Source organism: Halichoerus grypus, chromosome 11 (assembly GCF_964656455.1).
Source record: "Halichoerus grypus chromosome 11, mHalGry1.hap1.1, whole genome shotgun sequence".
Classification (NCBI taxonomy): Eukaryota; Metazoa; Chordata; class Mammalia; order Carnivora; family Phocidae; genus Halichoerus; species Halichoerus grypus.
The window spans coordinates 59,231,868-59,258,358 of NC_135722.1; the positions used below are offsets into that span (position 1 = coordinate 59,231,868).

At 36.9% G+C, this 26,491-nt stretch overlaps 1 protein-coding gene and 1 pseudogene across 2 annotated transcripts in view; one reads left to right on the top strand and one right to left on the bottom strand.

The window, feature by feature from the left end:
- Window positions 1-26,491, bottom strand: part of TENM4 (teneurin transmembrane protein 4) — a 2,958,785-nt gene that overhangs the window by 2,109,446 nt on the left and 822,848 nt on the right. The window lies entirely within an intron of this gene.
- On the top strand, window positions 19,977-24,680 carry LOC118525151 (large ribosomal subunit protein eL15 pseudogene; annotated as a pseudogene).

The following is a 26,491-nucleotide window of genomic DNA, read 5'->3' on the forward strand; positions in this document are numbered from 1 at the left end:
TAATGACTTTACTAGCATTAATTTATTAATCCCCTAAGAAGGCAGATAAAACTGAGGCTCAGGGAATTTAAATAACCAAGATTATGGAGCTAATAAGTTTATGTGGCCAAGAGTCAAATCCAGATCCTTCTGATTCCAAAGATGGGCTCTTAGTGTCCAGATGATCCCTACCTTGCTTTATCTCAGTAGTTCTCAACTAGGAAATATAATATCCCCTAGATAGCATTTAAAAATGTGTGTGGGGGATATTTTCTGGTTGTCCCAAAGTATTTAAGACAGGGATTCTGAAGATCTTTTTTTTTTTTTTAAAGATTTTATTTATTTATTTGTCAGGGGAGAGAGAGAGAGCGCACACAAGCAGGAGGAGCAGAAGGCAGAAGGAGAAGCAGGCTCCCCACTAAGCAGGGAGCCTGATGCGGGATCTATCCCAGGGTCCTGGGATCATGACCAGAGCTGAAGGCAGACGCTTAACTGACTGAGCCACCCGGGCATCCCTCTAAACATCTTTCGATGTGCTAGAATGTCCTTCAAAATGAAGACTTGTCTCACCCCCTAAATGTCAATAGTGCCCTCTTTGAGAAGCACTAAATGATCACTTCCTTTCCCATCACAGAGGTGCTTCTCATGTTGTACATTAGCTAAAGTATTTTCAAACAACTGTTACCATCTTTTGTATCTAGACAGACTCAAGGAAATGGTGAAGGTTCTTTAATGTGGGTTAGACCCGCACATGGTAGTGACTTTTTTCAGGTCGTAAAGCAGTTCTCATTTATGTTCCTCTAAGAATAGGGATCATTTATAATTTTAAATAGTAAGTGAGGACAGCTGACATGTAAATAATGCAACTCAGCCCTTTGATCCCCTTTGAGTAATGCAAATTAATTCTGATAACTGTCTAAATCAAATACTCAGTGAGAGTGATATGAGACTATTCTGACAGATGATGCAGAAATCACTTGCTGTTGTTAATGCTGGTGATGGTGGTTTGTTTTTCCACTTACAGATATTCTGACAGGCAATCCCTTTGTCCATCTGCACCTGCTGCAGCCAACAAGGTGTTCATACAAAACAACAGTTTGAATCTTTGACTATCTCCCTTTTAATTATATATATCTTTTGTTTTTTTCCTTTTGTTTTTTTTTTTTTTTTTGGTCCCACAATGACTAATGTATAATGATTCTCTCAAATGTTATACTAAATGTAAATGAGAAATGGTTAGGGAAGAGGAGTACTGTCATAGTGACAACTAAGAGGCCAGTGACTGGTAATGTATTGGTCTTTGTTTTCAAAGGATAATGCAGTTACCTTATAAAGTGAGAAATATGTTTAAATCTCTTGAGGTTGGTTTTTGTTATAAGTTAAAGGCTGGATATGCTTTGCTTTTGCTTGAAACAAATAGATGAAAGAGAAAGAAGTGATAGTAGTTTGCCACAATATAAGTTACAGAGTGGCTTTCTTTCAGTTACCATGTTAATCAACTGCAGGGGATTGGAGCGTATTTTTCAGCAGGCATCATTTTCACAATAACCCTGAGAGGTCAAAATAGCCATTTCACAGATGAAGGAAATGAGGTTCAGAAAGTTAAATGCCTCTCCACCATTTCCAATCTAGTGAATGTCTAAGCAGGGATTCTCATCCAGGACCATCTCTTTCCAAAGCCTGTGTCTACAGCACGGAGCCACACTGAGTTACCAAGCTCAGTGAGCAAAGGAGTGGAAAGGATGCCTTATGTCTTGCATGTGGTCCCAATACTGTCAACAAACATTCACATTCCACATTTATTTGTGCTTTATAATACTGTGAGGAAATAGTTAAGGAATCAAGAATTAACTTGTTTTAGAGGACAGTGAAGATAGGAATTTTCCAATGTCAGACTGCCAAAAAGTGGTAGAGCCATGAATAGAGAATGAGGAGCTGACATTAAATGACGCTTTCCAGTAAAACAATACCACCTCTTTTAAGAGATGAAGCTGATGTTTGTAGCCTCAAAAATGCATTTACATTTATAAATCAGGGTATTTTCTCTAACCAAAGAAAAGGCTTTATTTAGCAAAGAAAGTCTTATGAATACCTATAAAATGGAGCTTACGCCTTGTTAATTGTTGATTAATTCACCAATAAGTTTTCAACAGATACGGTAGTATAGGTGAAGTGACATCCTTTTCTCAGCCAAAAATTATGCCCAAGAAAACCACTTAAATACTCAAAACCTTAGCTTTCTCATCTATAAAAGACATAGATAGTAAAGCAATTTTGTTCACAACCTAACAGTAAGAATTTAAAGTAAGTATAAAATATTTGATGAATTTTAAATGATCATATTTGTAGGACTTATTTAGACTACCACTTCTCTTGTTTTCTGCCAAACCTTTTTTAATAGTACACTAGCATATAAGTTGCATACATACCCACACGTGCATGTGAGTACATGCACACACACACACACACAGACTCTTGTCAGTGATCCTCTATAAAACATATAAATACCATGCTTATTAATTTGTTATTAAAATACAGAATTCAAGTTATAATAACAACATTTTTGTGAATATTTCTCAAATTTTAATTTATTAACTAGCTTTTGAAAAGATAAGACGGTATATGAGAAAAATCTTACTGTAAATTTGGGTTTTATTTTGGGAAATGAAAGCCAGAATGCAAATATTGCTATACTTTGACTCAGAAGCTACAATCAATAGGATGGCAATTTTGAGTAAGTCAAAACTACACATTGAGAGTAATTTTCTGATTTCTTTAGCATGCCTTTTTAAGAAAGGAAAATTATTGAGATAATTCTACTTGGAATTCTCCACACCATCTCTGACTGGGTTTTTAAGAAGGGGATAATATGTTCTTTGAGGATAAACAGCTGATTCTGAGGTAATAGCTTTGGGAGAGAGTAGTAACAAGCTGGGCCTTCTCAGATAGGTAGAAGTGGGAGAAACGCTATAAACAGAATCCTGAGTTTTGAACACACAGCTCCTGCTTCAGTAGGCATTTTCTACATATTGTTGGTAAGAAACTTCAAGATGCATATGTGGGCCTTTAGCACTTTTTAGAATTGGTGTAGGGAGACTCATGCAATTAGCTTAGGACCAGGAGAAATCAAGAGAAAGTGTGTGGGGACTTGTAATAATCTGTTTCACCTGGGGAGAAGGAACAGAATGTATTATTTGTTTCAAAGGATGTTAAAAAAAAAAAGAAGATAGTAGGAAGCGAAAAATGAAGGGGGGAATCGGATGGGGAGACGAACCATGAGAGACGATGGACTCTGAGAAACAAACTGAGGGTTCTAGAGGGGAGGGGGCTGGGGGGATGGGTTAGCCTGGTGATGGGTATTAAAGAGGGCACGTATTGAATGGAGCACTGGGTGTTATATGCAAACAATGAATCATGGAACACTACATAAAAACTAATGATGTAATGTATGGTGATTAACATAATAAAATAAAATTTAAAAAACAAGGAACAGAATGGATATGTCTGTAGTTTCCTTTTGTTCTAGTTGATAGTAGATGGGCCTTAAAGAGCTTAAATACTTAAAGAGCTCAATACTACAGAGTATTCCTCTGTAAGTGAGCTAATGATATTTCTAAAAGGTTATAAATTATCCCAATTAGCCCGCACATGTCATTCTGCAGGAAACTCCAATGTCTGAGAAAACAATAAATACATCAACATGTATGAGATCCATACCAATTTTTATCTACTCACAGAGGGTGAGTGATTGATTGACCCAGATTCACAATTATGGGTACAGCAATGAGGTGGGACTGGGCTGGGGGCTAGGGGGAGTGCCATAGGTAGACTAGTAAACTACGTGAATTTCTGTGTCAAGAATAGTGCACTCAATCTCTATTAAAGTCCACACAGAAGAAAATGAGATTCAATTTTAGCATTAAGAGCATCTAATTATGGAGCAAGTGTCATATGCCAGGAGATTTATATCTAACTTACCACTACCTTGTGAGCTAGGCATCATTCTCCCCATTTCATAAATGGCAAAACTGAGGCTAAAACGTGTTAAATAACATGTTCAAAGACTCATGGCTAGTAAGGGGCAGAGCAGAGATTTATGGAGACCTGACTCTAAAACCTAGGTTACTCATCCTCAAACAGCACTGAGAAGGTCAGCAATATAGAAGAAATGACAGTGGACATGTTGATATTTTAATGAATAAGGTGTAAAGTTTCCCCGTCTGAGACAGTTTATTTAGTCCTAACTAGAACTATCCAGATCTCTGCTGCCCATCAAGGCAGTTCCCATGCCCTTCGGCTAGTGAGCTCTTGAAATGTGGCTAATCCAGATATGCTGCAAGTGGAAAATGCACATCAGATTCTGAAAATATACTATAAAAAGAATTTACGTTAATAATCTTATATTGTTTATGTTGAAATAATAATATTGTGTATATATTTATTGAGTTAAAATGTTATTATAATTAATTGTATCTATTTCTTTTAACTTTTTAAAAATGCATCTATTAGAACATGAAATTTTAAATATGTGGGTCACCTTATTGAATAGTACTGGTTCAGATCCTGAAAGAATAGAGATTAGATACTTTTTGCCTTTGAAGACGTTGCCTTTTTTTTCCAAAGAGGAAAACGATCCCAGGATATGGCTGTTTCTGAGCTTCTGTTTTAAAAATGAGAGCTTTTAGAGGGGAGGGGGGTGGGAGGATGGATTAGCCTGGTGATGGGTATTAAAGAGGGCACGTTCTGCATGGAGCACTGGGTGTTATACACAAACAATGATTCATGGAACACTACATCAAAAACTAATAATGTAATGTATGGTGATTAATATAACATAATAATAAAAAAAATAAAATTAAAAAAAAATGAGAGCTTTTTTTGTTTCCTGTGCCATGGTGAGACCATCAGCCTGAGCGTTGGGTCCTGGAAAAAACCTATTTACAATTCACTCCTTGTTTTTTTTTTTTTTTTAAAGATTTATTTATTTGAGAGAGAGAGCAAAGCGAGAGTGAGTGAGAGAGAGAGCGTGCAAGCGCACAAGCAGGGCGGAAGGGCAGAGGGTGAGGGAGAAGCAGAACCCTGGGATCACAACCTGAGCCTAAGGCACCCCCCACTCCCCCTTGTCTTAACTAAGAATGCTTTTAGAAAACTTGTTTGCCAACTGTGCCTCAGTATTTCATTTCAAAAAATGAAAATATAATATTAACCCCAAATTACTGTTATGGAAATTAAATCAGATAATCCATGTAAAGTGCCTAGTTTGGGGGCTGACTCCTGATAAATGTTCAATGAATATAAATTTGTTTTCACTCTTCCTCTTTACCCTGTGTCTGTCACTAAGGGACACCAAGCCAGTCACCCTAAAAATGCTGTTTTTTTTATTGGACCATGGATAATTTTTTTCTTTATCTCATCACCCAACAAATGATAAGAGTGTTGCTTTTTTAAAGGTCAGCAGCTTGGGGCTGAATTTGTATTAAAGATGAAAAAGAGACTATGGACTCTGAGAAACAAACTGAGGGTTCTGGAGGGGAGGGGGATGGGGGGATGGGATAGCCTGGTGATGGGATTTAAAGAGGGCACTACTGCATGGAGCACTGGGTGTTATATGCAAACAATGAATCATGGAACACTACATCAAAAACTAATGATGTAATGTATGGTGATTAACATAACATAATACTAAAAAAAAGATGAAAAATAGCTCAAAGTAAATTCAATTTATAAATATTTGCTTGTCTATATAAACTCTGCTTTTCAATTTAGTGAAACAAATGCTAAAATTTTATGAGAAAACCAAGTTATGCATGGCATTTTTTGTTTTTAATAGCTCGGGTCTTTAAAAAAATCAGTATTTCTTCTGTATTTATTTCTCTCTTAATTTCTCAAAATTTCCTCAGCTTTAGAATTTGAAGAACTTTTTATTTCTACATGGATCCTAAAAGGTCTAGGACTATTGTTTCCAGTTGTGATTTCTTTTCTTTTTTTTTTTTTTTTAGTAGGCTACATGCCCCGCGTGGAGCCCAATGCAGGGCTTTAACTCACAACCCTTATATCAAGACCTGAGCTGAGGTCAAAAGTTGGACACATAACTGACTGAGCCACCCAGGCACCCCTCTGGTTGCAATCTTGATTCTTAACTAAATGATCATTCATATAATCATTCATCATTCACTTGATAAACGTTTATTGGATACTTGTTATATGCTAAGTACTTCCAGAAGTGAAGGGGACATAGTGTTTAGCAGGTCAGATTCAGTTCCTATACTCTTATAGCTTATATATTAGAAAGACAGATGTTCGGGCGCCTGGGTGGCTCAGTTGGTTAAGCGACTGCCTTCGGCTCAGGTCATGATCCCAGGGTCCTGGGATCGAGTCCCACATCGGGCTCCCGGCTCAGTGGGGAGCCTGCTTCTCCCTCTGACCCTCTCCTCTCTCATGCTGTTCCTCTCTCGCTCGCTCTCTAATAAATAAATAAATAAAATCTTTTAAAAAAAAAAAAAAAAAAAAAAAAGAAAGACAGATGTTCAATATGCAACACAGATGTAACAATAGACAATGAGTGAGAAGATATAGGGAACTGAGACACAAGGAACTAAGGGAATATACAAAAAAAAAGGAACTTGACCTTAGGGCCATGGAGGTAACTTTTGAACTAGCAATGTTCAAAGCAAGACTATTACAAAGGAGTAGGAGTTGGTGAGACAAATATTATCCCAAACCACATCCACAGATCCGTACTGTAAAAACTTGGCCTACCACTGCTTACTTTTAAAAACAAAATAAAATTGGGCATTTTGGGAAGTCACTTTGGCCATGACAGATCAGTATGAAGACTACAGTGATATAGAACATTCATATGCACTCTACTTCTCAAAACTGCATCTAGGATGATGGTATAACTGAATAGCATCTTGTAGAAGGTATGGTCCTATCTTTTTAAAAAGAGGTGGATCATCTTGAATATTAAGTAAATATCGGCGTATTCACAGAAGGATATAAAATAAGCTTTCGGTGACCTGTTAAAATCACTCTTTTAATGGACTTCTAAGCATTATTCAATTTTTTACTAAGTGAATTAATTCAATGAGACATTACACATTTAGGGAAAAAAAATCTTCTGAGAGCCATTCTCCAAAAAGTACCTCATGAAGAACATAAGAGAAGAGCTATAGACAGCATCTCATTACAAAATGACAGAACTTTTCTTTTTTGTAATTGAACTGTAGTTGACATATTAGATTGAGGTGTACACCATAGTGATTCAACATCTTTATATATTAGGAAGTGGTCACCATGATAAATCTAGCTACCATTTGTCACCAAAGTTCTTACAATATCATTGACTATATTCCCTATGCTCTACATTATATCCCTGTGACTTATTTATTTTATAATTGGAAATTTGTACCTTTTAATACCCATCACCTATTTCAACCCACTTCCAACCCCCTCTCCTCTGGCAAACACAAGATTGTTCTTTGTACCTAGAAAACTGTTTCTGTTTTGTTTGTTTCATTTTTTAGATTACATATATAAGTGAAATCATGTGGTATTTGCCTTTCTCTGACTTAGTGCACTTAGCATAATACCCTCTCTTATTATCCATGTTGTTACAAATGGCAAGATTTCATTCTTTTTTATGGCTGAGGAGTGCTCCATTAGAATATTCCTTTGTGTGTATATATGTATATATGTTTGTGTGTATGTGTGTGTATGTGTATCTTCTTTACACACTTATCTATCAATGGACACTTAGGATGCTTCCATATGTTGGCTATTGTAAACAATGTTTCAATGAACACAGGGGTGCACATACCTTTTTTAATTGGTATTTTCATTTTCTTCAGAGAAATATCCAGAAGTGGAATTGTTGGATCACATAATAGTTATATTTTTAATTTTTTGAGGAGCCTCCATATTGTTTTCCATAGTGGCTGTACCAATTTACATTCCTACCAACAGTGCATGAGGGTTCCCTCTCATCCATATCCTTGCCAGCACTTGGTATTTCTTGTCTTTTTATAATAGTCATCCTGAAAGGTGTGAGGTGATATCTCATTGTGGTTTTTTTAAAAGATCTTATTTATTTATTTATTTGAGAGAGAGAGACCACGTGCACACAGGTGCACTCAGGGTGGGGGAAGGGGCAGAATGAGAGGGAGAGAGAGAATCTGAAGCAGACTCCACACTTAGCACAGAGTCTGACATGGGGCTCCATCCCACAACCCCAAGATCATGACCTGAGCCAAAATCAACAGTCAGACACTCAACTGACTGAGCCACCTAGAAGCCTCTCAATTTTTAATAGGATTGTTTGTTTAAATATATCTCTGTTTATCTATCTATGTATCTATGTATCTATGTATCTATGTATCTATGTATCTATGTATCTATCTATCTATCTATCTATCCATCTATCATCTATCTATCTTGAGTTGTATAAGTTCCTTATACATTTTGGATATTAACCCCTTATCAGATATAGCATTTGCAAATATCTTTGCCCATTCAGTAGAGTGCCTTCTCATTTTGTTGATGATTTCCTTTGCTGTGCAAAAGATTTTAGTTTGATGTAGTCTCTTTGGTTTATTTTTGCTTTTGCTGCTCTTGCCTGAGGACACAGATCAAAAAAACAATTGCAAACACCTACCTCAAAGAGCTTACTGCCTATGTTTTCTTCTAGGAGTTTTATGACTTCTAACCTTATATTTAAATATTTAATCCTAAAATGGTAGAATTTTAAAGTGCATATTTGTTGGAAACTTACTGAACATCTATTTAATGCTAGGCACTTCTATTCTGAATTATTTTATTAGATCCTCTTGTTCTCAAAGCAGTCTATAAAGTGGGATTTTTACCCCTTTTGTGAACATAAGGAAACGGAAGCTTACAGGATAGAAATAATCTGTCAAGCTCACAAAGCAAATTAAACAGTAGAAAATGGACAGAAACATCAGCCCATTATTTCTGAACCTCTCCCTATAACAAATATTGATTAAGTCCACAATGACTGGGTGGGGCCTACATTATTGGTGTTTAAAATGGAATCCAGATACCATTCACCACAATGAGGAGCATTCCTTCACCAAATGCTACGGCATTTGAAAAGTGTTCTTTGACAACTGCCTCTAGAGAATTAAGGACATCTGCCTTATAGCAAAGAAACAGTTTTGGAAGACACATAATCAAATATGGTCCCTCTGCCTAAACTCTTGGCATTTCATGCCCCTCAGGATTAAATGTAATATGTATGTAACTAATGTATGTAAAACGTATGTAAAAAAAAAACTGGAAAATCTGATCTTATGTCACCACCCACCTATTTTAAAATTCTGTATGTCTAAGGGTAAAGAAAAACACCTTTTAACACCCTCCTATCTTTCTCCCCTGCCCCAGACATAGGTACACAGACACGCAGGACATATGTATCTTTGAAAACTTAAACTATCTCTCAGCTTTAACACCACTTTCTCCAAGAAGTCTATTCTGTCCTTCCAAGTAAGTATTCCTGTCCTATGCACTCCTTGAAGTTCTTTTATTTAACCTTTATTACCTTGTATCTAAACTGTACATTTACAGGTCTATCTTCCCCACTGAACTGTAAGACATGAACTGCAATGAATCTTAGTTTTTTGTTGCCTCAAGTATCTGTAAGTTGGGGAAGGACTCTAATAAAAATAATCCAAGATTACAAATAGAAAATCAAGTGCACCTGTTAATATTTACTTAAAATGAGGAAATACATCACACACAAATAAAATATTAAAAGCTGACAAATAGTACAAACATCCCATACACAGAAAAATAACATTATAGTTTTATTAATTAATAGCCTAACATCTCTCTCTCTCTCTATATATATATAGGTGTGTGTATATATATGTGTATGTATATATATAAGGGTGTGTGTGTGTATATATATATATATATATATATATGGGTGTATATATATATATAGATGTGTATATATACACACACACCATTTATACACATATATATATTTGTATGTGTGTATACACACACACACACACAAACACCCCCCCAAACTTCTGAGTCTGACCAATTCAAACCTAATTTTTCCTCTACCATCCACATTCTTCTAGTGTACAGCACCACTGGATACCTTTATATTATATTGTGTGATAATTTATGGACATGCACCTTTTGATCATGGAGCCAGGTGAGATAGCACAGTGGGCAGCAGGATTTCTACATACCATTTCTAGCTTGGGGTGACGAGTCTAAATTAATATATATAGCATTATCTGTGAACCACATGAATCTGTGCTACTACATCCAAACTACACATATGTAGTATGTATGTATGTATGTCTGTTTCTATCTACCCATCTACTTCTCAACACCAATTTCCCTTAGCTGAATCTCCAAACTGCCCCTGACAACTCCAATGCCACTCCTCCTGGGAAAAAGTATGTAGTAGGAAAACTGGAGTGTAGAGAGACAGAGGTTCTTATCAGTGCCTTTAAAATGGATTGATTTTGCAAACACTACAAAATATGTGACCATGTGAACACATTGCCAAAGCCAGGGCTTTGAAAGGGCCTGTGTATATGCTTAAACTTCTCATTACGCTTACAACAAATCCACTTTTGAATATGAAAGAACTAGGATGTGTCTTTTGTCACTTTTGAATCCCTTATTCCTAGTCCTGTGCCTGACATAGAGTAAGCCTTCAAAATATATTTATTAAATGAATGATTCAAATTTCATCATAATAGTTTTTAGTCACATCTTTGTAAGCCATGAATTGCTTTGTAAAATAGTTAAAAATAAAATGGGGTGGGAACAGCTCACATTATTAGTGATGCTATGTCCAGTTTAAAAAACAGCAACAAAATTCATCTGGTGCTATTCTTATCATAAGCACATTATTATTATTATTATTATTATTATCATAAATATTGTAATTCTACCCTTGTGTATTCTTAAGGTACTTCTTTCCTCTCTATGACTAAGAGGCAGTGGAGGGCGCCTGGGTGGCTCAGTTGGTTAAGCGACTGCCTTCGGCTCAGGTCATGATCCTGGAGTCCTGGGATCGAGTTCCGCATCGGGCTCCTTGCTCAGCAGGGAGTCTGCTTCTCCCTCTGACCCTCCCCCCTCTCATGCTCTCTCTCTATCTCATTCTCTCTCAAATAAATAAATAAAATCTTAAAAAAAAAAAAAAAGAGGCAGTGGAGAACTTAGCTTTTGAAATACTTTTTCACAAAGAATTTATTAACATCAGAGACATGAGACAAAAGGTCATGAAAACTAAATTAAGAGACTTCTGCCTATCAACAGGAGAATGGGTAAACAAACCATGACATACCCGTACAATGCAATAACTATACCAGAAATAAACAGGAATAAACTACCAATGTATACTACAATACAGATAAATCTTCAAGTAATTATGCTGAGTGAAGTAAGCCAGACAACATGCTATATGATTCCATTTATATCAAATTATAGAAAACGGAAATGAATTATGACAGAAAGCACATCAGGAGTTGTGAGGAGGGGTCACCAAGGCATGGGAAGAAAAAATAATAAACAGACAACAGGAAACTTTTGGGGGTGATGGATGTGTTCATATCTTGATTGTAGTGATTGTTTCATGGGTATACACATATGTCAAAACCATGAAATTATACACTTTAAATATGTGTAGTTTATTATATATCAATTAGACATTAATAAAGGTGTTAAAAAATCAAAGGAGCACATATTTATTGTTGTGTCTCCAAAATAAAAGAAATTAATCAGCATTACGTAGCACAGGCCCTTGAGAGGGTCGACTCAGCTATGTCCCAGATGTGTCCTCATTTGCCCAGATTTGTATGTCTGCTTGTATAAATCTTTACAGTGCTTTACCAATTCCTGAGCCTCCTCAAAGATTTATAAAGGGTAATATTTAGTAGAACATCCTCATCAGCATTTCTAAAGAATCCCTATTTCTAGAGTGTGCTCAAGGCCAAGAGGGATTTGACAAAGCAAATAATAGCCTACGTAATGAAAGAGAAATTCTTATTCTAAAACAAATGTACATCATTCTAAGACAAATGGATGGATACAGTCCCATTATATTAAAGCAACCTTTTTGCACATATGACACAAGGTCATTTTAAGTGAAGGAATACTTGCTTTTTAGAAGACCAAACTTAATATTGGATTCGTGTTAAGGACATTCCAACTACTTATTAAATACCTTGATATCTGCACCGGAGACTTCTGTAAAATTGACTTTACTACTTAAGGAGAGGGCTTTTATATAATCTGTGCCATATACTGGGATCTCCTCTGCCTCATTTCTACTCCATGTGGAATGTTTCTTGAATGACTATACAAAGAAATGTTATTAAATATGAAACAACACTAAAATGAATATAGCTTAGTTTATTTATTTTAACTAATTTCCTTCTGGGAAAAAATATTAAAATAAAATTTCAAGATGACAGGAGACAGTCATGACCAAGATAGGCAAGTTGCATATCCTCAAACAGCTGCTTGTATCTACATAATACCTGTTTCAATGTTCCTATAATCCCAGGTCATAGGTAAGACAGGTATCAATCCTCACATTTTATTTTAAAAATAAAGGTCTCCCATAAATTCACATTTTAATGGACTTTAATTTAAAAAAGATAGGGGAGGTCTTCTTTCAGTCTCTCCTGTTCCCTCTTCTCTTATAGTCTGCTCTTCTGCACCTTTAGTTTTTCCTATGCTCATATAGACAGGTGAAGACATTGGAGTGTTTCTTTTCCTACATCACTCTTGACTTTTTTACTGCTCCCCCAACACACTGTACTTTCAAGGCTTACTCTGGGCCTTTGCTTAAACATTGGTTCCAGTTCTTGTAATACTGTGTTTCTACTGACAAATTACCACTTTTCTATGGATTTTCTGATCCCCTCCTTTGCAGATTTAATTACTTCCCCTAAAGACAGGTATTAATAGCTCTTAATACATACTGCTTCCCTCACCCTTTAAACACACATTTTTCTAAATGAAAATATTATTGTATAATAGGTATCCTTTACATATATTTTTCTCTTCAACTAGACTGTGAACTACTACATGTTGGACTAAATATGATCCACAATTGTTAAGAACTTCTTTGAGAAAGACATACCTGGGGTGAATGCTATCTCTGTCTGATGCATCTAGGAATCTGATTTTGGACAAGTTACTTTCTAAAAGTCATCTTACTTTTTCATATATGAAATAGAAATCATGACACCTGGCTTGCTGGAATACGTTAAAGAAGATACAATGAAATACTGTATGTAAAGCATGCCTGGTACATAATATATGTTCAATAAATGATAACTAATGTTGTCAATGCTGTTTTATTGCTGTTATTGCTTTTGCAGTGACAGCTGACACCCAGGAAATCAAAATGTGTTTTTGAAGAGCTTCCAGTTACTCTCCAGGAGGTAAGCTCTTACAGATTTTCAGGCAGAAGAATATTATAGAGATCACGGGACAATATTCCTCAAGCAAACTGACCCTCACAGACATAACTGGTGTGATGTGACAGAGGCTGTTCCAGGGCAAATGAAGAGAACCACAGCCACAAAAGCCATCTGGGGTCTTCTGAGGTGTCAAGCCCATAGGAGGTAATGAAAACATACATCACCCGTAACCTTTTAGGCCAACTGGGCTATTGAACGTAACAGGAGCATAACGGCTTTCCTGATATGTCAGAAATTCCCCACTCCTGCCTACAGGTAGTTCACCAAATTGCTCAATGCTTATTGCTTCAATCTGCATTCAGCTTTAATATGCCCTATATGCCTGAATATTTTCTACCAAAACCTTCAAGGCCCTAGGAAATTACTGTGCCCGAATGCCATACTCACTAAGTGATAAAGACCCTGAAAGTTGAAAATCAAGCCTGCTACACTATATATATAGAAATAAAAAAGGAGAGAAGTCATGTTAAAAATAAACAGTTTCAAAGATTTCATGAAAAAAAGTCAATGCAATTTGCAACTTCATTTGTTCTAGTGACAAGCTGATAAAATGTTGGTGGTACAAATGCATCAGAAAATTTGACACAAATTGAAAGTGACTACACATTCCATTATCCCAAACTCCCTTGGTAATGGAAAATGATTGTTAAAGACAGCTTCTAATATGTCTTAGACGTATGAAGCTGTCTATGGGAAATAATACCCTCGATTATCAGGAAAGATAAGCATTTGAAAGGAGGCAAGGGCTGTAGTGATTCCCTGATCCAAGCCTCACTATTCTGATTATTGGCTGCACAAACAATTTCATTAAGAGATACTAAAATATACAAAGAAAACTGTTATTAATGAAACACATTTAAAAATCGGGGTATGGAAATGACTCATGATTAATTAACTGAAAAGCCAATGTAGTCAGTCAATAATTAAAGCTTGACAAGATATTTATTGCAATTTTCCTAAAAGAGTGTTAACATATATTTAAATGTCCTTCTATTCATGGAAAGTGGTTATTTAAAAAAATATTTAAAATATGGCACAACAAATTAAATTTTCTCTAGAAACTTTTGAAATGAAAGTATAATTAGAATCTAGTACATGGTCTTTTGAATTTACTTCATTTTTTTTTTTTTATAATGCAGCTTTGTTAACACTAGTATGTTGTATCTTATGCAAAAAAGGTTTATACAATCAAAGAGCCTAGATTCTTAGGAGTTAGAGAAGGCATAAGGATACAAAATGTTTATGCTAATACAATAACATCATATCATAGTACTTATTTCTTTATCTTACAGGGAAAACTGATCTCAGAGAAATTAAGGGCTCTTCCCAAAGCCACCCAACTAATAAGTGATAAAGGTGGGGTTTGATTAAGTATGCCTCACTTGAGAGACTCAAGTATTTTCTCCCATGCCATTTTTTCTAATAAATTCTGATGCTGTATTTTATTTAATTCTGAATATATCTACTTTATATAATCCTTCATAATCATATATTAATTCAGAAAATATCTTCCAATTCATCAATATGAAAAAAGAAAACACTCAATTCATTTAAAAATATTTACTGAGAACTTACTAATTCCTAAGTATCATGCTTAGTAGCCATCCACCAAATGCCATAATATAACAACAGTAATCATTTGAACAATTTCAATCACAAGTAAAAGAAACTCAACCCAATGGGACACCTGGGTGGCTCAATCGGTTAAGCGTCTGTTTGGCTCAGGTCATGATCCCAGAGTCCTGGGATTGAGTCCCACATCGGGCTCCCTGCTCAGCGGGGAGCCTGCTTCTTCCTCTGCCTGCCACCCCCTCCGCTTGTGTGCTCTCTCTCTCTGACAAATAAATAAATAAAATCTTTAAAAAAAAAAGAAAAGAAAAGAAAGAAACTCAACCCAAACTAACTCAAGCATCACATAGAGATTTATTGGCAGGGCACTAGCGATGTTTTCCTAAGTGAGGGAAGAACTGCAGGAGCCAGAGCACCAGTGGGTCTCTAAGAGGTAAGGCTTGAGCTTTTTCTCACCATGACTCTCTCCATCTCTCACCTCTACTTCTTTTAGGAAGTTGGCTTCATTTACTCAGGCTTCCCCATGTGATGACAGACATGGCCTCTATAGCTAGGAAGTCACATCATTACAGTCTGAAAGGTGAGAAAGTTTCCTGCAGCTTAGCATGTAAAGACATCAGTAAAGGGGGTGCTTGGGTGGCACAGTTGGTTAAGTGACTGACTCTTGGTTTCAGCTCAGGTCTAATCTGAGGGTCGTGAGATGGAGCCCCATGTTGGGCTCCGATGCTCGGTACGGAGTGTTGGATTTCTCTTTCCCTCTCCCTCTGCACCCCCACCCCCGTGGTCTCTCAAAGAAAGAAATAAAATCTTTACAAGTAATTAAATAAGTAAATAATAAAAACATCAGGGAAGGATTCTAACTGGCCAGCTAGGTTCACATAATGATCCATTACCTATCACTGGCCAGGGTGATGAAACATAATGGTTATTTAGGCTTGGGTTACAAGCCCACCTCTATCATCTGGTAGATGGATATTGTGGTTGGGAGTTCCACAAGAATTACAGGATTGCAGTGGAAGAAGAGCAGTTTCCTAAAGAAAGAGGCCAGGGGAGGGTTACAAATAGAAGATTAGGAAAGCAAACTGGATGATCAGAATTGGCAGACATCAGATATATACTAGCTAAAATTTGTTGAACATGTACTACATGACTGGTATTCTGAACATATTACATGTATTGTATTATTTCATCTTCACAATAATAAGAAATAGGTTATATTTTTATCTCCAATAAAGATTAACAAATTAAGGCTTAGAGAAATTAATAAATTGCTCAAGGAGGTACAGCCAGTACCTAGAAAGGGCTGGACTGAACATAATGTCTGATGTAGCTCTTACAACCATTCTGTGCCACCTTCAGGTTTGGAACTGTTTTTCTTTTTTTACCCATTGCTACACACAGCATGATTTGTAGGTCCTGGGTGTCCTTCTTTGTGAACATTTTAGTTTGTTAATGTCACTAAAATATATTTAGAAGAAATAGATTTAGAAATATATTTAAGAAATATATTTAGAAATTGCATGTATCAGATGTATCTATAAAACAGGAAAATGAGTAGGAATATCACACTCATAATTTGGCTCTTTGTTATTTTAGTGAAGCCACTGAATTAATTTAAAACAAATAGTAACATGAACATGGGTAATCTTGTTTATACTTGGGCCAAATATAATGCTTCAAACCTTTCCCTATAGACTGCTGCCAAAGCAGATATTTGTCTCTTTTTGAAATTAAACACTTGATAGTTTCAACCTTTATCCTCTATGCTGATTTTGTATGTATTCATTCCTGGGTTGAATTTCTTTCTCTTGACCTTGTTCACCAATCCCACCAGCAAATGTTATGCTGAGACGCCTCTCTTTCATCCATGGTATTGATGTTATCATAATACTTACCACATTAGTGACCATACATTATCTATCTGATATTGTTGTTGTTTAATGTTTGTTACTCCATTATATAACAAACTTTCTGCGTCAGGAATTATGTCTACTTTATTCATCATTGAATGCTCAGTGGCTAGCAAGCGTTTGGTAGAAGAATCAACCAACAGGTAATCTTAAATGAATAAATGGATGAATCTACTAATATTTTAATATATACAGCAGATATTTTGTCTAATCCAAAGTCAAATTCTGTTATTATTGTTTTGTTTTGTTTGATATTTAATGTTAAGATAAAATCTCATAGGACTAATGCTAGGTTTTCCCACTTTTGGCTTCTTTGTCAGATGGAAACATATTGAGATTTGTTCATACCACCCTGTCCTTGCTCACGCTGTTTCCTTAGTTTACCCTGCCCAACTTCTGCTTTTCTGCAGGGTAAACTCCCAGTCTCCATTCTAGAATTTTTCTATCACCACATTATCTATAAATCTGTTTTGACTTCCCTATGGTACTTTCTTCTCCACTCATGTTTCTATGGTACAATTCTATTAATGCCTTTATCATCTGTCACTGTTATTATAAGTTTAAATGCTTGTTTCTTGGAGAATGGAATCTGTCTCTAAACATGACTTCATATTCCTGGAAACTAACAGAATACTTGGAACACAGTGCTATTTTCATGTTCATCATTTTTTTGATCAACAGAACCTTATTTCTTGTGGAATTCATCTAAAAATTCTTTACCCGTGGTCCTACCAAAGAACCACATTCTGAGGGTAGTAATGACTCTGATGCTGATGGAGTTTAGTTGACTGGGAGTTGAAAATACACAACTCCTGAGAAAAAGCCAGTTTGCTGAAGCAAAGACAAAACTGTACAAGAATGAAAGGATTTTGGGGGGAGAAGAGGGGGAGAATTATTAAAGGTATGACAAAGGAAGTTAAAATTCAAGATAGGAGTATATATTTTTCAATATTATGCAAATATTCCCAACCAAAACTTACATTCTGGGTGTGAATTTCCCTGGCCAAAAAACTACTCATCTTTTACTTCTATCTTTTCCATTCTTTTCCCCAGATTTTCAATACCATCTATCCTCTCTTATTTGACATTCAATGTCAAGGCTCTTATTTGACATTCAATGTATGACATTAATCCCATGGCAAAATGACTTTGTAAAACAGGAGATATAAGAGAAATATTTTACTAATGAAAGACCACATTGAAATGAATAATGAACTATAAAAAATGGTGACTCATGCTTAGGGAGGCAGCCAGGGAATCACACCGGAATCTCACTACGTTCAAATTGTGATTGTCATTCACTGGTTATGAAAATTGTTTATTAACTCTCTGAGCTCCAGTTTCTTCCTCTGTATGACTGGATAATACCTACTTCATATGATGATTGAGAAGAAGATAAAATAACATACAGAGCAACTGATGAATAGGTGCTCAGTAAGTGTGTACTGAATTGAGTTGAATTAAAAGAAACTTGTATGACCTTACATATTTATCTCATCCCATTCAAGTAATATCCCATTTAAAAATTTCAGGGAAATTAAATTTAAATAAGTGAATTAACCTGTTCATTTCCAAGTTAATAACTGGTACAATCAGGATCAAAATGCAGGAAGAAAAAATAAAATTGTATTTAAAAGGATATATTGTAACATTTACCATGTCAGAAAGATTCTTGAGTATATAGACAATAATACAGTATGACATATGAGAAAAATACTTACAATATTTACTCTGCAAATAGTGATTAATAATAAATTAATAAACATTTGCCAAATAATGAATCATACTTGATTTCAAGCAGGGAATGACTAATTCTTACCTTCTCCATCACTTCTATTAAAAGAAATACATGGTTATGCTCAAGTGATATCTCCGATATAAAAGTTTGAAGATCTAAGAGCTATTACTTATTGTGTGCAAGGTGTTAATACATCTCTTTGGAACCTCAGTGCATTTTTTGGAGGAGAAACTTGATGGATCTTTGTAAATAATCCTAAATTTAGAGGAAAATAATTTAAAAAAAGGGTGATCTCAGATTAATGAGACAGTGGCTTCAGGAACCCATTCCACTCCAAAGCAGACTTTCCCTAACACTCATTAGCAATCTGAAGTTTTCAGGTCAGTTTAAACTTGATTCTGGAAAATTAAGTCCATCAGCAGCAGGTATTTATTGGAGAAGTATTAACAGAAGCCTGGGTAGTTCTGGAGCTGTGCTCCTAGAAGCATTTGCAGATGGGAGCTCTTTTCCTCCACCCTCCATTCGCAGTAAGGGAAGCCTGAGGCATTTTTCAATGAAGCCCCTCTGGGCAAACCCTAAGGGCCTGTCTTCCTGCTGTGTGTACCCAATCAAGGGAGTTGAGTAGGAGGTAGTAAAACAGGAGAAGATGAAAAGTGGCACCACTGAAGGCTCCTTTTAACTCTCCAAGTATGCAGCATCCAGTAAACAACAATCAGAACACACATGCCCTCTTGTCAGTACCTATATCAGCTGGTCAAACATTGGTGACCCCCGATTGTACTCAGCAGCCTGGAAAATCGCACCTGAGGCAGAGTTTCAAAGCAGAACAGGCTTTTCCTGTTCTAGGAGCCTGGTACTAAGATTTCAGGACACAGTGCTAATCATTTCATGGATTTATGGACTTGATCTGGGAAGGTTTGGGGAATCACATGCTCACTCTCCTCCCTACACTCATGAAGGTGACCTTCACGAGTGTCCAAGTCAGAATTTTCCAGAGTCAAGCCTACAATCCCATCTCCCAGTTTTTAATATTGCTGCCTCCCAGAACAAAATAAAATAAATGCCACTTGAGACAAGTTGTTCACTCCCAATCACCTACATTTTTCGGTACCTCTTACAGGTAAAGCCAAACTCCAGTTTTCATAAAGAGCTAACTCAGTACTTATCTGGACAAGTGTGGTACCCAAGAAAAATGAAAGATCTCCAGACTGTGTTCCCAGGAGCTATGCTAATCTGAAGAAGACAGCACATTATTATTAAAGAGTAAAGATAACACATGTAAAGTATCTAGCTAGTAGAGCAATGTCTGATGCACCACTAGCATTTAATAATAATAGAATGGACAAGGTATTCCTTTCGCAACAGTATTAGTTCCTTTGTTCATTTATTCCTTTGCTCATTTCGGTGACTTGCCCTTTCACTGTCCAGGCAGAGAGGACTCTGTTACTCCTTTCAAGTATAACTACTGCAAATGTGTTCTTGGCTCAGCCCCTTCCCAGATACTGAGTTGTCTAGCAACCCAGCTTCCAGGGGTGTCCCTTCACCTGTGCTAGTGTACATCTCCCCCCTTCCCTGGCTCTCCCCCTTCTATGTGGATGCATGTACATATCTTTCTGCATCTCACCTTCCAACCTTGTGGCCCTTGAGTTTTAGGAACCTGAAGATGCTCAAACAGAAATCATCTCACCATATATTATTAATGGGGATGATTTCTGTTTGACCATCAAATGAGCTCATTTTTAATTAAAGTCTAAAGCCTGACAAACTCTAAAAATATGTATTGCAGACAAGAAAAAAAGAGTACATTATCAAGATTGGCAAATTAAAAAAAAAAAAAAACCTTCTGCAACTAAAAAAAAAAAAAGTTACCAAATTTTGTCAGAAGAAAGTTTTTTATGCAAGCCTGAATTAGAATCCTGGCTCTTCTATTTGCCAGTTAAGAGACAGAGGGGGCAGGTCAGGCCAATTCATTTCTCCCAGCTGATGTTCCCTCCCCTGCGAAGTGAGGTTAATAAATCTTTCCTTTCCAGTCCCGAGGTCAGGAGTTATTTATAAAGACATACCAATGATAAACATTTACATTCACGAATCTTAGTATGTATCAGCATGTTAAGCACTTTGCATGATACATGATACCCTATTTGAGAAGGAATATTTATATCCCCATTTAATATAGGAGAAACTGAGGCTGTATTACTATATTATATATTACATTAAAGTACAGATTACTTTTTAGCCAAAGCATGCCCTGTAATGTCATTAATTAATTATTATTATTATCCCTTCAAAAAGTAAGTGAACATAAGATTTACAAAGAGCCATGTTTGGTTTCTCTCAAGGAAATGAAGCTGTCATTCTGTGCCCACCACTTTCCCTCCACTGCCAGGCTTCGCAGATGCACCATCTATACTTGCAGACTCCACTTATTTGTGACTCTTCCTTCCTTATGCTACTGCAATCTTCATCTCATCCCCACACCTCCTTGAATCAGGATGAAAAGGGAAATAATGTTTCTATTAAAACAATAAGGGGGCCAGAGTTGCATCATTTCTTAATTAACTGGACGATGCCTGTCTCTCCTCTCCTAATTACATGCTTCTCTTTTCATTTCCTACTTGTGATGAGAATCTACACTCTTAAATAAAATCAATATAAGATTTGAGTTGAATGGGTACCAACTTTACTCTGAGGGAAAATGACATTAGTTCACTACATCAGCTCAGAAAAAAACTTCAGGGTTATGAGGATTAAGTTAGCTTATTCTTGATTTACTCCACACATCATTATTGAGCAATGCTAAGTACTGGGCATAAATCAGTCAATAAGACAGATGTGCTTTCTGTTCTCATGGGGTCACATTAGCAGAAGAGACAGACCTTGTCTGTGTCATTGATGAGTGGGGATGGAGAGTGTGTATCTGTGTCTTATTTCACTTGATAGTAGTGTATGGTAGTAGTTATGGTTGTTACAATAATGTCTCATCTTTACTGGTGCTTATTATATGCCAGGCATTGTTCTGCACACCTTCCAGGTATGAACTCTTTTAACAACTATTCTAAACTGCAAGACTGGTCATGTCACTTTCCGATTTCAGTGGTTCTTCGCAGATCCACATTAATGGGTAAACCAACTGGGCATATAAAGGACATTAGAATATCACAGGGCACTAAAACATCACTGGAAATAAACCTTGATGGGGAAAATCACATTTACCAGAACTCTTTTTAATGAGAAGACAAAAAGTGGTTGGAAAAAGTAGTTTATATGTCTGCTGGGCATGGAGGGTGAAAATCTTCAGAAGGGAGGCTTAAGTCATAAAAGTTACTCTCTAAAGTGCCTTCAAGAGAAGATGGGTTCTGTTAACTTTCACCTTTGTCTGTCTTTGCCAAAAGGCAGTGGGCATGACGGAAACAAAAATGGGTTACTCTCTATAACTGATGAGACACTAAGCATTGGCAATATTCCTGGCCAATCTCTTATGCAAGCCTCAGAGCTTCCTCTAAACATATGTTAGACAGAACTCAAAAACTATGATTCAAACAAACACGAATTATTGTCCCTCTAAGTCATTTTCATTCTTTAGACACGCCGTGAACTTCATAATTATATCAAACAATTTCTTACTTTACAAATCCTTCCGATCTGGTGTCTATCTTTCTCTCCTTAACTGCTGCCATTCTGTCTCTGTATGTTTGCACGCCACTACCATTACGTTACCAATTTCTTTTCTAATTATTTGTTTATCTGACTTCACCATCAAGTATGAGTTCCATAAGCAGGGTAATTTGTCTTATTCATCTTGGTACTCCATTGCTAATGTCCTGAATAACGCATATAGGTGTTATATTCACTAAATAACTATTTTCTACTGAAGGAAAAACCCCAGTAACTTGTTTACTAAGTCACAGTTACTGCATCCAAGCAAACTGTATGTACAGATCAGATATCCAATAAATATTTGTTGAATGTCTATATGATCATCTGATCCCTTGTTCCTCTAAATAATGTTCACTTCATCTAATAAGAGCAAATCATTTTCTTTTACTTTCTTTGGATAGTCTTTTTGCTATTCTTGTATTTCAGAACATTCAGAAGTGGTTTAGTTTCAAAATTCTGAAGTGTGTTAAAAATGTGTTATTTATAGACTAATTGGTAAAGCCATATAAATGCAATGATAGCAGCTCAATTTCTGGGTACAGTCTTGTTTGGTTCATCATAATTTGACAAGTTGGCATGCATGAGGTTAATGAGAAAATTCATTTTATCTGACATACTAGGCATTTAAGAGAGCAATAGTCACACTAATAAAGAATTACATGTTATACATATTGCATAGTCTTTGCAATTTTTCTTAAAAATATATAATGTATGGTTTGCTTTGCTGAACTCTAGTTAAAAAAGAAAGAAAGGGCAACACCCAGGACTTTGAAAGAGAAACAGAATGTCTTAATAACTTCACGTTCAAGGCAGAAGTTCAAGGTGATATCCCAGATGGGCAAACATGGACCTTACCCCCTGCCTAGTGTGGAAGCACACAACAGAACTGAATTATTTATCCACATTACTCTGAAAATAATTGTTTACAGTAATCATACCAGGTACATGCCACTAGCACTCACAAGCATCCTTTTAAAATAAGCTAACAACTACAAACATAGGGAAACAACCCTTTCCCTATAGGCAGTGAGTTGAGATCCAAATAGCATTCCTGTTATACCCACCAGAAGGAAAAATTTAACAAATCTTCCTCTCTAAATACTTGTTGGTGCCTACTATATGACAAGCACTGTGCAAGGTGTTAGAGAAGAAGACATAATGTCACTGCCCTCAAGGAGCACACAATCTAGTGGGAAGAGCTTGAATTTATGATTGATCCAGGGTAAGAACCTTTGCAGGTGAGATTCAGCAAGTGAATCTTGTCAAAGACAGACAAATCTGGTTCTTTCTGAGTATAGTGGACGCCTAATTAGTTCTATGAGGATCTCTGTCCTAACATGGGTTATTCCCTAAGAAACAGAAGAACAGAGACAGTCTCTATTTTAAGTGCGAGGTCTAATCATTTCCCAACTTGGCAAAAGTTTTATAAGTCCAACTTCTTGTGCTTCTCATTAATGGTCTTACTTGCCACCTCTAGCACCAGTGTGTTGACATACTTGGCAAAAAATCACACAAAAAACCCAAATCAAACCAAAACAAACCAACAACAACAACAAAAACCAAACCAAACTAAAACAAAACAACAACAAAAAGCCCCCACTTGTACATGTAAGGGACTTGAGATCACTATATTTAAGTATTTAAATATTAAGAAGTAGTAGGCCCAAAAAGGTTTGTGGGAGAACGGCTCTTTCCTTTTCATGTGGTGGCAGCCATCAGCTCAAAGGTAAGCCAAGGTAAGCACTTACAAGTACATCCAGGAGCTATGGAAGAAGCAGCAGACCGATACAACACGCTTTCTTCTCAGGGTGCCCTGTTGGGAGTACCAGCAGCTCTCTGCCCTCCACAGGGCCCCGTACCCAACCTGGCCCAATAAAATGCACAGACTGGGATACCAGGCCAAGCAAGGTTATATCATATGCCAGATTCATGTGTGATATGGCGGCTGCAAATGCCCAGTTCCTAAGGGTGCTACCCACAGCAAGCCTGTTCATGACGGTTTTAACTAGCTAAAGTGGGCCTGAAGCCTTCAGTCTGTTGCACAGGAGTGAGCTGGACACCACCGTGGAGCTCTGAGAGTCTTGAATTCTTACTGGGTTAGCAAAGATTCCACATACAAATTCTTTGAGGTTATCCTCAGTGGTCCATTCCTTAAAAGTATCAGAAGAAATCCCGACAACCAGTGCATCACCAAACCAGTCCACAAACACAGAGATTCAAGGGCTGACATCTACAGGCTGCAAGAGCCGTGGCCTAGGAAAGGGTCACAGATTCCACCACACTATTCGTGGTTCTTGCCTGGCAGCATGGTGAAGACACAATCCTCTCCAGCTCCACCATTACCACTAATTTTTTTTTTTTTTTTAAAGATTTTATTTATTTGACAGAGACACAGAGAGAGAGGGAACACAAGCAGGGGGAGTGGGAGAGGGAGAAGCAGGCTTCCCACTGAGCAGGGAGCCCGATGCGGGGCTCGATCCCAGGATCCTGGGATCATGACCTGAGCCGAAGGCAGACGCTTAACGACTGAGCCACCCAGGCGCCCCCATTACCACTAATATAAGAAATGTTTGTAAAATTCTTACCTAATAAACAATTTAGGACAGTCAAAAATAAATAAATATTAAGCAATAATAACAATATTTGACATTTGTATTTAGATTCACTATTTACAAAATGTGCTTTCAAAGTGTATTCTCTTAGTGGCTGTGTCTCAGAATTACCTGTACATGTTGTTAAAATCGCCAATACCTAGACCCCAGACCAGCAGATTCTGATGCAGTAGGTCAAGAATTATATTTTTAAGCAGTTTCATGGATGATTTGGAATTGCAGTCAGGATTGAGAATCATGCCTTTATGTCATGTTTTTCCACAGTACTCCTGGGAAATAGGCTTTATTTATACTCCATGAGCTTTTACTTCTTTATGCTTAGATTGCTTTTCCCTGAGGCACTAGATGCCTCAGCTTCCATCCACCCAGTCACCACACAGGCAGATCCAAATCATAAATGAGAACCTTGAGCATACCTCTGATTTATCATCTTAGTGTACTACATTTTTTGTTTTTGTTTTTTGTTTTTTTAATCACTGTTGCTGATTTGATTCACCTCCTACTTGCTTGTGAGCTCCTTAAGAGCATGGACTTATTGGGGCGCCTGGGTGGCTCAGTCATTAAGTTCTGCCTTCAGCTCAGGTCATGATCCCAGGGTCCTGGGATTGAGCCTCGCATCAGGCTCCCTGCTCGGCCAGGAGCCTGCTTCTCCCTCTCCCACTCCCCCTGCTTGTGTTCCCTCTCTAGCTGTCTCTCTCTCTCTCTGTGTCAAATAAATAAATAAAATCTTTAAAAAAAAAAAAAAAGAGCATGGGGTTATTATTATCTATTCACCCTTTTCTCTTAAGAATGCATATATTGGAGCGCCTGGGTGGCATAGTTGGTTGAGTGTCCAACTCTTGGTTTCGGCTTTGGTCATGATTTCAGGGTCATGGGATCAAGCCCCATATCAGGCTCTGTGCTCATCATGGAATCTGCTTGGGACTCTCTTTCCCTCTCCCTCTGCCCCTCCCTTGTGATCTCTCTCTCTCTCTCTAAAATAAATAAATCTTAAAAAAAAAGAATGCATTATATTACTTGGACATGGTAGGATAAAAATTAATAACAATAATAATACATTGTGCTTACTATATGCCTGGTGCTATCTCCTGCATTGTATAGGTATGAATTAACTTAATCTCCATGCAATCTATATGAGGTAGATGAGGTAAGTACCGTCATCTTTCTCACTTTACAGATGAGGAAACTGGAGTACAAAGAAAGTGAGAAAAGTAAGGTCACATTGTCTGTTTAATGGAGGCATTAATAGCATGTCCCTATCACAGGATGAAGAAAATTGTTTTCATTTCACAGATGAGAAAATTGAAACTCTTCCTATCACACCAGTGTGGACCATTTATACTGTGGTTTAGATACTTGCTCTTTATAGAATATCTGGCATTTGGGGGATTCTCTGGGTTCAGTGTACCCTGTGTGTAATACTTCTTCCACACTGTCAAATGGGGGAGGCAGAAGAAGATACCAGCTGAACCACTGCCAGCCATCTGTTGACATTCTGATTTGCCACTGAAAAAAATGGAGTGCATTTGTTCACATTTCCAGATTATT